Genomic DNA, 14,271 nt, shown 5'->3' on the forward strand with positions numbered 1-14,271 from the left:
TTCTTGGGCCATGGGTGCTCTCCCCGATCAAGGTCTGTCTCGTCCCAATTTCTATAAAAAAAAATACCTAATAAAATATATCTTGACAAAAGTAACAATAATAAAATAAAATAAATCATTAAATTGTATTAATAATGACAAAATTGATTTCACAACTTTATAAAATGCACTGGATAGATATAGCTATATATATATATATATATATATATATATATATATATATATAAACAAGTTTCTACCCAAAATATTCTCTACCTTTGGCAAAGTTGTATAAATAAGTATACATAATAACAGTAGGTTTTGCAACTCCTAATATTTAGAAACAAAGACACCGATAAATTACCTATGGCATCTGCATAATTCAAATAAAATTTGTTAAGAAAGAAAATTTGCACATGTAAGAAAAAAATAATGAATTTCATAATTATACATTCATGATCCGTGAAATATAAGGCTATTAACATTAGACATATCTTTTAAGAGCTATACTGTCAATAGCAATATAATTCAGACATGAAGTTAACAAATTAAGCCAATTTAAATACTAGACTTAAATTATAATTATAATACAGTGCTAATTAATTTAACATTCAAACAAATGAAGTATAAGAGACGATAACAAATATTAATAAAAAGAAAATGAAAACAAGGCTAAATCCATTGTCTAGAGGTACAGTAAAACCTCTCTAAATTAATACTCGATAAATTAATAAACTCTTTAAAATAATAATTTCTTCTGGTCCCGACTTCGGCCAGTTCAAAAAATGATCAATTTTAATAAATTAATAAGATAATAATTTTCTAGAACAACTCTTTATAAATACCTTATATTATTACCTCTATAAATTAATAATTTCTCAAATACATATGCGAAATATATATAGATATACATACTTAGGATAATTTAGCAAAATAAAAATATATAGTATTTTGTTTTTTTCTTGAAATTTAAATGTAGTTAAATCTATTGGAGAAACCACTCATAAACAACCTTCTCCATGTCTTGATACTTGGCTGATTTGTGTCGTTTGATATCTGTTCCCTTTCCAAAATCAGCAGAAAGATATTCAGATGATCTCTTAAGGGTGTTAGATATTGTATCTTGACTAACTTTCAAATGATATGTTTCATTTACTCAATCTTGTAAACCCTTTTGAGTGCTTGCAAGGTGATCTCTCTTGTATTCACACAATGCTTTTCTGATTTAATCGGTCATGGTTGATTTATTGGTACCTTTTAGACGAGAAGCCATTTTTGGTTGATGATTTGAAACAACACTCCATGTGAATTTATATAGTAATTCTTTAACTATGATACATTGAACATTTTTAACATAAATACAATGAACTTCCAAGTTCTATTAACTTATATAATGTACATTTAATTTTATTTGTTCATTGATTTTAGATAAAACTTTATTTAAATTAGTAATTTAAAATTTATTTTAAAAAAAATTTAAAGTCACTCTATAAATTAATAATTATTAATTTATCGATTAATTAATAACTCTCTAAATTAATAAAATTCTATGGTCCCAACATTATTAATTTATAGAGGTTTTATTGTATATGAATGCATTAGACTTGTAAAATCAGTTAGATATGATAAACATCATAGTTATTCGCTCTAACACATGATCTGCCAAATGCCGACATTCAATCATTTTGAAATCTATATTCTCAAAGTTGTTCAAACTTTACATTTTCTTTTTCTACATGAATTATATGACTAAAATTTTCTTTTCATTATATTGTAATTCTTAGGCAAGCAAATAGCACCAAAAACAACTAGATCCTAAAAATGAACTATAAGAAAACAAAACTAGTAGCAAGCAAATATTGCTAAGATTGTTCATCATTGTTATAAATTACATACCTATAATAGAGAGAGGGCAAAACTTCAGCGCCTAGTTATCAGTAGGGGTGAGCAAAACCGAACCGAAAACCGAAAAAACCAAACCGAACCAAACCCAACCAATCCTAACCATTCTTAGTTTGGTTTGGTTTGGTTTCTGATTTTTAAAGATTTCGGTTATCGGTTTGGTTCGGTTAAAAACCGAAAAACCGAACAAACCGAAATCCATTTAATTAAATTAATAGTTACAGTGTGATATTTATTTCTTTCTTTTCCCTATCTATCTACTAAATCGATCGACAGAACAGAACCCACGCCACATTCTCTCTCACTCACCCTTCAAAAAACCCTAGCCGCCTCCGCCTCAACTCCCTCCCACCGCCGGCGGCACGAAATTTGTTCACCGTCGCCGACTCTACTACTCTATCTAGGTACGCATGTCTCTCTTGATCCTTCGTATTTGTCTCGCTTCTCTATATTTTGCTTTCTCTGAGGTCAATATACCCTGTAAACTTGAGTTTTTATTGATTGGAAATTTGGAATTGGGTTCTCGACTTTGCACAAGAGGTGTTTGATAAATTGTCTGTTAGAGGATACTTCATGTAATATTTATGATGGATGGAGATATCAGGTATGGCATTTGCCAGTTTTATTTATAAACTGAGGAGATTTATGCTATATTTATATCAATCTTCCTTTTTGTCTTTCAGTTTTATGTGTCTTGGCTAAAGATAAAAATGGCTCATTGAACTTGCATTTTATTACGTGCTTGAAATAATATCCACCAGTTCTGAGCAGTTATACTTAATCCTCGCCTTCTCTTTTATCTGTAGTATATAACATGTTGTCAATGTTTGTTGCTATACAACAGACCTATTTTGATATTTTCTTTATATTGATGAGCATTCTGAGTGATTTAGATTGAATTAGAAAAACCAGTTTAATGAGGTTAAAAGGTAACTGGTGTTAGGTACACTATTGCGTTATATTGGTAAGCCGAGGGGTTCTTACTCTGGTTTCTTTTTTTGTTTGCTATAGAAATTGTTTGGCTGGACTTTTATTTTTAAAGCCCTTAACTTTCGCATGTTTGGGTTCACCAAGACCTATGCATAGATATTGTTGATTTATTATCACACATTCCTTAACATATGCATAGATATTGTTGATTTATTATCACATATTTATCACCAAGACCTGTACACTATATATATATATATTTATGTTTAATGTTTTTTATATTTACCATTTTCACTTTGTTGATTTTATCCCACAAAAATTTAGGAAAAAATTAATTGATGAATTTCTTAAGTTCTTCGTTTCACCCTCTTATTTTTAGTAGTTAGCTCGATTCAAATGTTCATATTGCACTTGTACAGTCTGAATAAGAGTCTTCTTAGGTCTAATCTCTAATTAACATTCTCTATAATCGGTTCTTTGATAACTAAACTGATTATTTTCTTGTATAATTTGTTTTAGATGTCAAAATCAATGCATCCTCCTCCAATTTCAATTGACCTTGACGACGAAGAAAATAGAGATGAAGCAAATGATTCGAATACTACTGGGATTGAGGTTGAAAGCAAGGCAACCGGCAAGAAGAGGGTAAAAAGATCAGTAGTTTGGAAACATTTTACTCTGATCGATGTTGGAAATGGAAAAACTAGAGGTAAGTGTAACTATTGTGAGAAAAGCTATGTGTATGTAGTTACAAGTGGGACAACTACCCTTAAAACCCACATGAAGAAATGCATGAAAAACCCTGAAAATAACAAAGCAAAACAAAGCCAATTATATTTGCAACCTTCTCTTTCTGGGTTTGGGGATAGTGAGGATCCGATTCCGGGTACTTTAACTACTTGGAAATTCGATCAATTAGCAATGAGAGCTAGCATAATTAGATGGATTATTAAGGAGGAACAACCTTTTAGAGTTGTAGAAACTGAAGGGTTTAGAGAAATGTTTGCAATATGTTGTCCACAGTTAAAAATTCCTTCTAGATGGACTGCTAGTAGAGACTGTTCCAAATTGTTTTTTGAGGAAAAAAAGAAATTGAAAAATTATTTGAAGGAACATGTTCATAGAGTTTCAATAACAACTGATACTTGGACCTCAGTGGCTAGAGATAATTACATGGTTATTACTAGTCATTTTGTTGATAGTAATTGGGTTATACAAAAGAAAATTTTGAGTTTTGTTAAGATAGATTCACACAAAGGCCAAGATATTGGGATGTCAATTGAGAATTGTTTGAATGATTGGGAAATTAAGCGAGTGTTTACTATTACTGTTGACAATGCTAGTTCAAATAATGTTGTTGTTGATTATGTGAGAAATATTCTTGTGCAATGGGGGACTTCAGTTTCATCTAGTAAGTACATACACATGAGATGCATGGCACACATAATTAATTTAGTTGTACAAGATGGTTTGAAAGAAGTTAATTTGTCAGTGGTAAGGGTTAGAGATGCAATAAAATTTGTTAGATTTTCTCCTCAAAGACTTTCAAGATTTAAGGAATGTGTGAAATATAGGAAGATAGAGAGTAAGAGCTTGCTATGTATGGATCTCCCTACTAGGTGGAATTCAACCTATTTAATGTTGTCAACAGCTGAAAAATTTGAGGCAGCATTTGAGAGGTTTGCCATGATAGATCCTATTTTTGTTCACGAGTTGAGTCTTTCTAAAGGGGTGCCTACAGCTGAGGATTGGGATATTGTTAGAAAAATTGCTGTCATGTTGAAAACATTTTACACTGTCACACTAAAAATTTCAGGTTCAAAATATGTCACATCTAATAGTTTCTGGACTGAAATTAGTAACTTATACTTGGCATTAGAATTTTGGAACAAGAGTGATGATGATCAATTAAGAGCAATGAGTGTTAGAATGAAGGAGAAGTTTGATAAGTATTGGGGGATCCATCTAAAATGAACAAGATCATTTGGTTTGCAGCTGTTTTTGACCCAAGAGAAAAATTTGAAGTTGTTAAGATTTCTCTTACTCAAATATATGAAGAATCACTGGGCACCAAAATTTTTGATAATATGCAAAGTTCTTTTTTTGAGTTGTTTCAAGAATATCAAAAGGTACATGATGTGAGTGAAAAGACATGTGATGTCCTGATTGAGCCACAAATGGTTGATGTGGAAAAATCAAATGCTAGCAAGTATGAACCTCCAAAATATGTGTTCCATGGAATTCATAAGAAACTGAGAGTGAACAGTGGGGGAGTTAGAGGGGGTAAGAGAACAGAACTTGATGCATATCTAGAAGAGGTATTAGTAGAGGATACTAAAGGGTTTGATGTATTGAACTGGTGGAGGATTCATTCGACAAGATTTCCTATTCTTAGTATCATGGCTAGAGATATATTAGCAGTGCCCGTTTCTACAGTGGCTTCTGAGTCTACTTTTAGCACTGGTGGGCGAGTTCTAGATGATTATAGGAGTTCTCTATCTCCTGAAGTTGCAGAAGCTTTGATTTGCACACAAGATTGGATTCGGAAAACGCCTCATCCTTTATTTAAGGAAGAAAATGTATATGATGCCGACAGAATAAGAACAGGTAATTTATTATTTATTTATTTTGATAAAATTGTCCGTTTGTACTTTCTTATATTTAACTTGGTTTAAGGAACAATTATATTTATAATTGATAACTGAATTTATTATTTTACAGAGTTAGAAAACCTCGCGCTCGGTGATCCTGTACCTACTGATCCTACTGCCAATCCAATTGAAAATGAAACTCCTATGTTTAGTAAGTCTAATACTTACTAATCATTTAAACACAAATTTTTTATTTATCTTATATTTGTAATTTGTTTTGTATTTCTTTTTATCTAATGATTTTACTTTATTATTTTGTAGGTTCAGAATTCTTTGATTTAAGTTCAAATGTGGTTGATTGAGATTGACAATTGAATTTGGAGATACAAAGTTCAAATGTGGTTGATTGAGATTGACAATTGAATTTGGAGATGAATATCGGGTTTAGAATGTTCAGTTTGGAAGACTTATTTTAATTATTTTGTAATTTTTTTTGTGTTAAATTATTTTTCTATTGAATTTTACTAGACTATTATTATGGGATTTGTAATTTCACGAATTTGTATCGGTAATTTTTTTTTTGTGGAATTATAGAATAATTTTTAAGTTTTTTTTTTTAAAACAAAAATAATTAGGTTTTAATCCGAACCGAATCAGACCAAACCGAATTAATTTCGGTTTTAACCGAACCAAACCGAATTTTGTATGGTTTGGTTTGGTTTTGAAAATAACCCCTTGTTAGGTTCGGTTTTTGTTCGGTTCGGTTCGGTTTTTTAACCGAACCGGACCATGCTCACCCCTAGTTATCAGATTGAACCACTCCCAACTCTTTGTCCTTGTCTATACTAAAAAAATCACTTAAAAGATCATCAAAAACAGAACGAATCTCAACTTAAAATCATTGGCAATATACCTGAAAGCTCATCCTGGTCCAAACTGCCTGCTGCTCCTTTCTTACTCAATCCAAATCAGAACCCATAAGCTACAATAATATAATTAAATTAGCAAGTTATCAAGCAATTTTGAGTATAACATAAATTAATCACAAGAACTAATCTAGAAAAGCTAGAAAAGTTGCAAAATTTTAGCACAAGAAAGCCAAAATTTCAGATATCTTACTTTGACCTGGTCTTGTATAGCTTTTTTCTGGTCCATTGATTCTTGAATTAGCACCCCCAAAATTGGCTCTAAATCCACAATTAAAAAAAAAATTGGCCTGTTAGGCCTCTCTAAATCCAAAATTCTAATTTTTTTTGCTCTGTTAGGCCATCTCTAAATCCAAAATTCTAATTAGCTCTAGAAAAAGAACAGACCAATCATATCAAATTCCATGCTTAGTGACATTTCACCAATCTTATCCCATCACTAGGTTTTCTAAATCAATAATCTTGATGTAAATATTCCATATGCAAATCTAAGGATTATGATATAACGTCTCCACACAGATAAAAACTGACCTGCTAGAAGTACGAAATATAGCCCTTAAAGGCTCTGAACTGTTAATTTCTGAAATAACACAAGAGATAGCTGAAAGGATTGATTTATTCAATGAGTAAAAGGGCTATATATAGCTTTACAGAGCTAAACAGAAAAACCACACTTCATAAGCTAAAGACGTGGGATTTACAAAACAGAAAATAAACAGATATCTTATTCCTAAAGAATAGGACTTCCTAAAGAGGTGGAACTCTCTTAACAACTAAAAGACTAGTTCAAACAGATAAAATATAACAATCCCTCCCTTAAACTAATTCATCTGAACTTAGCTTATCTTTGTAATCTCCATTAATCCCAGCATGGTACGAAGTTTCTCAGACTGCTCCAACTTCAAAGGCTTTGTCATGATATCTGCAAGTTGATTCTCAGATGCGCAATAACTCAAATTAACAAGTCCATCATTCACCAAATCTGAGAGAAAATGAAATTTCACATCAATATGTTTACTTCTCCCATGGAACACTGGATTTTTGGACAGTTGTATGGTAGAACTATTATCACACATGATCACAGTCCCTGCTTTCTCTTCAATTCCAATCTTTTCCAATACTCTTCTGATCCAAATACATTGACACGCACATAGGGCTGCTGCTATGTATTCTGCTTCCGTTGTTGAGAGACCAACTACTGGTTGTTTCTTTGAGGCCCAAGAAATTGCCCCAGACCCCAACATAAAAGCAAAACCAGAGGTGCTTCTTCGATCATCTAAATCGCCATCATAATCACTATCAGTGAAAGCCATAAGCTTCAAATGCTTCAAGCTACTTTCTCCCCTCCTATAGAAAATTCCCAGATTAATGGTTCCTTTCACATATCTTAGAATCCTCTTTGCTGCAAGCCAATGTGACATGGTAGGACTATCCATGAACCTGCTTATTAAACTAACACCATACATCAGGTCAGGCCTAGTAACAGTTAAATATATGAGACTTCCAACCACCTGCTTGAATTTAGTTTCATCAACTCTAACACCACCTTCATCTTTGCATAGCTTCATTCCCGGCACCATCGGATTTCTAACAGCATTACTGTCCTCCATACCAAACCTTGTTAAAATTTCTCTTGCATATTTCCTCTGACAAATGAATATCCCACCTGCACTTTGTTTCACTTCTACTCCAAGAAAATACTTCATTCTTCCCAAATCAGACATATCAAACTCCAACATCATTGAATTTTTAAATTCATCACACATGTTCTTATCATTCCCAGTAAATATTAAGTCGTCAACATAAAGACTCACTATTAAGATTTTACCTCCTTTTGATTTAGTGAACAAAGTATGTTCGCTGGGACATCTTTCAAATTTTTCGCGTACGAAATAGGCTTCAATTCTGCTGTACTAGGCTCGGGGTGCCTGTTTAAGGCCGTATAAAGCCTTTTTCAGCCTATAGACTTTCTCCTCTTCTCCTTTCTTTATGAATCCCTCGGGCTGCTGGACTAACACTTCCTCTTTAAGCTCTCCGTGAAGAAATGCGCTCTTTACGTCAAGTTGAAAGATTTGCCAACTGAATTGAGCAGCTACTGCAAGAATCATGCGAATAGTGTCAAGTCTTGCCACCGGAGCAAATACCTCGGTGTAGTCTATTCCATGGCGTTGCGCATACCCTTTTGCTACGAGCCTCGCTTTGAATTTTTCCACATCGCCATCTTCGTTAAGCTTTGTTTTGAAAACCCACTTGACTCCTATAGGTTTGATTCCTTTAGGAGCCACAGTAAGCTCCCATGTTTGGTTCTTCTCAATAGCTTCAATTTCAGACGACATTGCTTCCCTCCATTTTTTATTTTTTACTGCTTCTTCAAACGAAGTCGGATCATTCTCCGTCACCATCATCAAAGCATTTAAGTTTTCTTCATCTGAAAAACCTTCCCCGTTCTCATAATCTGCCATCCAACCTGGTATCCTTCTTTCTCGCACACCCCTCCCTTCATCCATATCACTATCATCAAAGTTGTATTCATTTGGAGGTGAGGTTGTCAGACTACTTGATTTGCTACTTCTACAGGAATTGTTGCTGCTACTTGAATTATTGGGACTGCTGGAGCTGTTGGAGCTGCTGCTCAAACTGTTGTTTTGAAATTGTGCCATCAGTTTCATCATTTTGATCAGCTACATTATTGCCTTCATCTTTATCTCCCCATTCAAGTACATCCTTTCTCGATTCTTCATCAGATCTGCCCCAATCCCAATCTTTTTCTTCTTCAAAGACAACATCTTTACTGACAATGATCTTTTGTAAGTTTGGATCATATCATCTCCATGCTTTTGATTCATCGCTTACTCCGAGGAAGACACATTTTTTGCTCTTGTCATCTAACTTGCTCCTTATTTGATCTGGAATGTGGACATGTGCTACACATCCAAAAATTCGAAAATATTCCACCATTGGTTTCTCACCGCTCCATGCCTCCTCTGGGGTCTTGTTTTCAACAGTTGCTGTTGGGCATCTATTTTGAATATGTACACACCATTTTGCAGCTTTTGACCAGAACAATTTTGGGACTCTTCTTTAATTTAACATGGATCAGACAGCGTTCATAATTGTTCTGTTTCTCCTCTCTGCAACTCCATTTTGCTGGGGTGTGTAAGCTGCTGTCAATTGTCTGCTGATGCCCTGTGATTTGCAAAATTCTCCAAATTCATTGGAGGTGAATTCACCACCTATATCTGTCCTTAAGCAAGTTATGAAAGCACCTGTTTGCTTCTCAACACTAGCTTTAAACATTTTAAATGTAACAAAAGCTTCTGATTTTTCATATAAGAAGTAGATCCAAGTTTTACGGGTAAAATCATCGATAAAACTTAGGATATACCTCTTGTCACTATGCGAGGCTGGTTTGATGGGGCCACATATGTCTGAGTGTACAAGTTGAAGTTGTTTTGATGCCCTCCATAGACTTCTCCTTGGAATGGATTCTCTGTGTTGCTTTCTAGTTAAGCATGTAGTACATATCTCCTTAGGAGATTTCAAGCATGGGAGGCCAACCACCATCTTCTTGAATGCCAACGTTCTCAATCCTTTGTGGTTCAGATGTCCGAATCGACAATGCCACAAATGAGTTTCTTTCTCCGACGTATCTTCAACTTGTAAACACATTGAGTTTCTTTGTGGCATAGATGCAAGCAGAAAAAACATTCTATTTCCACTCATGTTGGTTTGCATAATTAATCCTCTTCTAGGATGATACACTTTACAAGCTCCATCATGAATTAGAATGGCTAATCCCTTTTCTTGGAGTTGTCCTATGCTTAATAAGTTGTTTTTAAGCTCAGGAATGTAATAGACATCAGATATTACCTGAGTTATACCATTCACTTGCACCTTTATACTCCCCTTTGCTACCACTGCCATTCTCATATCATTGCCAAGCTTCACAGTTCGATTGAAGTTTTCCTGCAAATCTGAGAACCACTCTTTATTGCCTGTCATATGGTTGCTGCAGCCTGAATCGAGGAACCAAATCTCCTCTTTTTTTGCTTGATGAGACTCTTCATAAGACATCACAATAACTCTTCTCCTTCCTCTAATTCGGCATAATTAGCTTTTTTGTCCCAATCTGGACACTCATATTGAAACATTCAATTGTAGCTTTATTTAGGGGCTGCCTTCCTCTACTTCTGCCACATCCCCCTCTAAACATGCCTCGACCTCTTCCTCTGCCAAATCGATCATCTTGGGCCACTTTCGACACTTGTTCTTCCTCTTGGTGACCTTGCATTCTTTGTTCATGAACAAGTAGGCTTCCATGTAATTCATCAATACTCAAGGTACTGAGATCATTTGATTCCTCTATCGAGCAAACAACATAGTTAAATTTAGTAGTCAATGATCTCAATATCTTACTGACTACCGTGCTCTGCTCCATAGTTTCTCCATTCGACTTCATCTTGTTCACTATGGTCAAAGTTCGCGCCAAGAAGCTGTCGACCTTTTCTCCTTCTTTCATAGCCAGCAGCTCAAACTCTCTTCTCAACGCCTGAAGTTGTGCCCGTTTCACCTTCGTGGACCCTTGATATTTCTGCCTCATTGAGTCCCAGATGGCTTTTGATGTTCTTTTGTCAAGAATTGTTTCCAGAACTTCTCTATCAATTGCCTGAAATAGAAAATTCTTGACCTTTAGATCCTTGAGCTTGGTTTCTTCCACTAACTTCTTTTGCGCCTCACTTGCCGGTGTCGTCCCGATTGCTGCTGCCGGAATTCCTTCCTCCACCAGGTTCCACATCTCTTTGCTCCTCAGAAAGTTTTCCATTGTCATCGACCAAAAATCGTAATGACCATCAAACTTCGGAATAGATTCTTGCACAAACTTGTCAGAGTTTGTCATTTTCACACACCCAATTTGACCCGGTGTTTAGCTCACACTCTCTCAATTCACACACCCAACTTTGGCCCTTTATACAGCTCTGATACCAAATGTTAATTTCTGAAATAACACAAGAGATAGCTGAAAGGATTGATTTATTCAATGAGTAAAAGGGCTATATATAGCCTTACAGAGCTAAACAGAAAAACCACACTTCATAAGCTAAAGACGTGGGATTTACAAAATAGAAAATAAACAGATATCTTATTCCTAAAGAATAGGACTTCCTAAAGAGGTGGAACTCTCTTAACAACTAAAAGACTAGTTCAAACAGATAAAATATCTAACATGAACAAATTGGCTCAAATGAATCTTTTTTCTTTTTCTTTTTTTTTCAAATTAGCCATTCTGTGGTGTTGTAAAAGTATCAAGTTGCATGAGTCAACTCAAGGGTTAAATTTTTGGCCAATAAAGTTAACTTGGGAAATTTTTTCATGAACTACAAGTTCAGTGGTCGATTTGTACTTAGCAGCAATTTTTTTCCTACTCTATTAACTCAACTGGCAAGTAAAAGAATACCAGAAGTCTGGACTTAAACTTTCAAGACAAATTTTGTCCAACATCTTGTCAAGGGATTCTCAATTGTAAAATGCAAATCAAATGAAAATAGGTCCATCAAAAAGTTGAGTTTTTTCAAAAAAAAAAGTAAGACGTATAAATTGATCCAATTGTATTATTGACCAATTAGCTCTATTCAAACACGAAGAGGAAAGATGAAGGTGATCATTAAATCTTGTCAACCAATTCATAAAATATACTATGAGAACAAAAAACTGTACCATCATTCACGCTGACAGTAACTAGGAATCGTTGGGCAACCAAGTACATTACATGGCCGTATCCAGGTCCAGGCCCCTGTCCATGTACAACCACTCTGAATTTACATCAAGATGAGTAGTAATCAGTTCACCATCCAAAGGATGCTAGTAGAAACGGAGTGCTAGCAGAAACATTAACGATGAGGCAAGTCAAACTCACCGGTGCCACTTGATTTTGTCATTTGTCAAGTGAAGTACATAGAGATCATCAGTAGAATGCCCAGCAGGGCCTATCCCACCCTAACCAATTCAACACCAATCTGTCAAATGTAAGAAGAACAAATACAGTAACATAATGGAACTTAAAATGACCCTTCCATCATAAATATTTCTTAATCACCTGAAAGACGACAATAGTGCCAACTGCAGCTGCCGCGTGTGCTGCTCTAGGAAACGGAGGATCCCTCCCGCAGGCCGCATTCTGATCAAAGAACAAATAAAGAGGCAGTGTTCAAAATCAAATTCATCTAGTGAAGAAAAAGAAATGCATATTTAAAGTACCTAGTCCATTTTCTAGCGAGGACATCATAAGAATGAACAGAATTGGTAACTCCAGCAAGTCCTGCAAGAAATCAAGAAAGAAATTGATTAAGCAAGAATCTTTAAAGAGAGCTAGGAAAGAGAGCTAGGAAAGAGAAAAAGAACCCAAGAAAAAAGATCTCAACTAATCCCTGGGGCGGAGGAAGAGCCACCGCCTTCAATAGCAGTAGCGCCGCCAAAGAGAATGAAGCGAGGGCCATGAGTGTTAGTAGCAGCAACAGCTGTTAAGGTATGACCACATCGAGGACCAGGAGCATTAAGCTGCTGAACAGGAGTAGCAGTCTCAGCAACACCATTAACCTCAACGCCAATGTAGATCCGGAAACCTCCGCCATATCTGTTCTAATAACCTCCCCTCTCACCGTTGTTGTCATCATCAGGGAGTAACTTAAGGTAAAATAAGTCGAAAGGATCCAGATTTAAGAAGAGGGGGACGAGAAAGGATCCGGATTTGAGAAGAGGGGGACGAGGCGGTAGTTTGGGACTAAGGAAAGAAGGAAGAAATGAAATGTATCGAGTGGACCCAATAGGCATTTTATGTTTATTATGTTTTCTCAAAAAAAAAAAATTATTTATAAAAAAGATATATATACATATTAGAAAATTATATATTAATATGATTTTTATTTTAAAATTAAAAAATATTAACATTTATTTTAACTACCTTTTTAATTTTATGTTTATAATTTTTAAATTATTTGAAGTTTATTATTTTAAACTCTAGACGTATAACATGGTATAAATAAAACTTTTTTATTAATTAAGATATGTGTTTTAGTGGGAATTGTAAATTCGCCATTAATATTAAACTTTAGTGGTGAATTACAAATAATCCCCACTAACGTGTTTTAAAATATTTTTTAATAAAACTCCAATAAAATGCATATGTACGGTGTTTTGTGGCGAAACTTTAACTCTCCACAGTATATTTTATGAATTGTGGAAAAATTACAAATTCACCATAAATGATTACAAAATTTAGTAGCTAGCCTATTATTTTAGAGGTTTTTGTGGGGAAATTTAATATTTCCCTACTATTAATCATAGATTTTAGTAAGGACAGACGGACTCCCCACAATATATTTATGATATTTTTAAGGAAAAGATGAAAAGAATGCGATTTTTTTTATTACCATTAAAATTGGGGCTCTTATTTAGCTTTATTGTGAGAAATTAAATTATATCGCCACTACAGTGCATATGCATTAGTGAGGAGATTCGGAATCCTCACAATATATATATTTTTCTGTGGTGAATATACAACTTTCCACAATATATGATGTTAACTATAACAAATTTTTTAGTTTCAAAAAAAAAAAAAAACTATGACAAATTTTTTGAATCCCCATTAATATATAATGTTATATAAGAGACAAATAATAAAGCAATGACACATACATAATTTTTTTTATAGTGGGAAAAATCATCTAAAACGCCACAAAAATATATGCAATTTTATGGGAATTTATAATTCAAAGAAAGGAGTTCAACCCCAGTGTCCCCCGTCTTTCCTCTGACAGAGGCTGAATCTTCTACTTCTAGCTACTCTGGGATTTCCCCTTGCCCGGAGAACTTTGCTGACTTGTCTGTCGATGATTGAAAAAGTACCAACCCTTTATGATTGACTATTATGTCTTTGGTGACGGGGG

General features: G+C 34.4%; 2 long non-coding RNA genes across 2 annotated transcripts; both read right to left on the bottom strand.

The window, feature by feature from the left end:
• Window positions 1–281: 281 nt before the first annotated feature.
• LOC136221761 (uncharacterized) lies at window positions 282–6,548 on the bottom strand. Its single transcript, XR_010685298.1, has 3 exons — window positions 6,522–6,548; window positions 6,316–6,384; window positions 282–352 (listed from the first exon to the last, which is right to left on the bottom strand). It is a non-coding gene; the product is annotated as an uncharacterized lncRNA (long non-coding RNA).
• A 3-nt stretch (window positions 6,549–6,551) lies between these two features.
• LOC136221764 (uncharacterized) lies at window positions 6,552–13,099 on the bottom strand. The gene is made up of 6 exons (XR_010685299.1): window positions 12,748–13,099; window positions 12,584–12,644; window positions 12,423–12,503; window positions 12,243–12,322; window positions 12,044–12,138; window positions 6,552–6,589 (listed from the first exon to the last, which is right to left on the bottom strand). It is a non-coding gene; the product is annotated as an uncharacterized lncRNA (long non-coding RNA).
• Window positions 13,100–14,271: the final 1,172 nt, after the last annotated feature.

This window comes from Euphorbia lathyris, chromosome 3 (assembly GCF_963576675.1).
Source record: "Euphorbia lathyris chromosome 3, ddEupLath1.1, whole genome shotgun sequence".
Classification (NCBI taxonomy): Eukaryota; Viridiplantae; Streptophyta; class Magnoliopsida; order Malpighiales; family Euphorbiaceae; genus Euphorbia; species Euphorbia lathyris.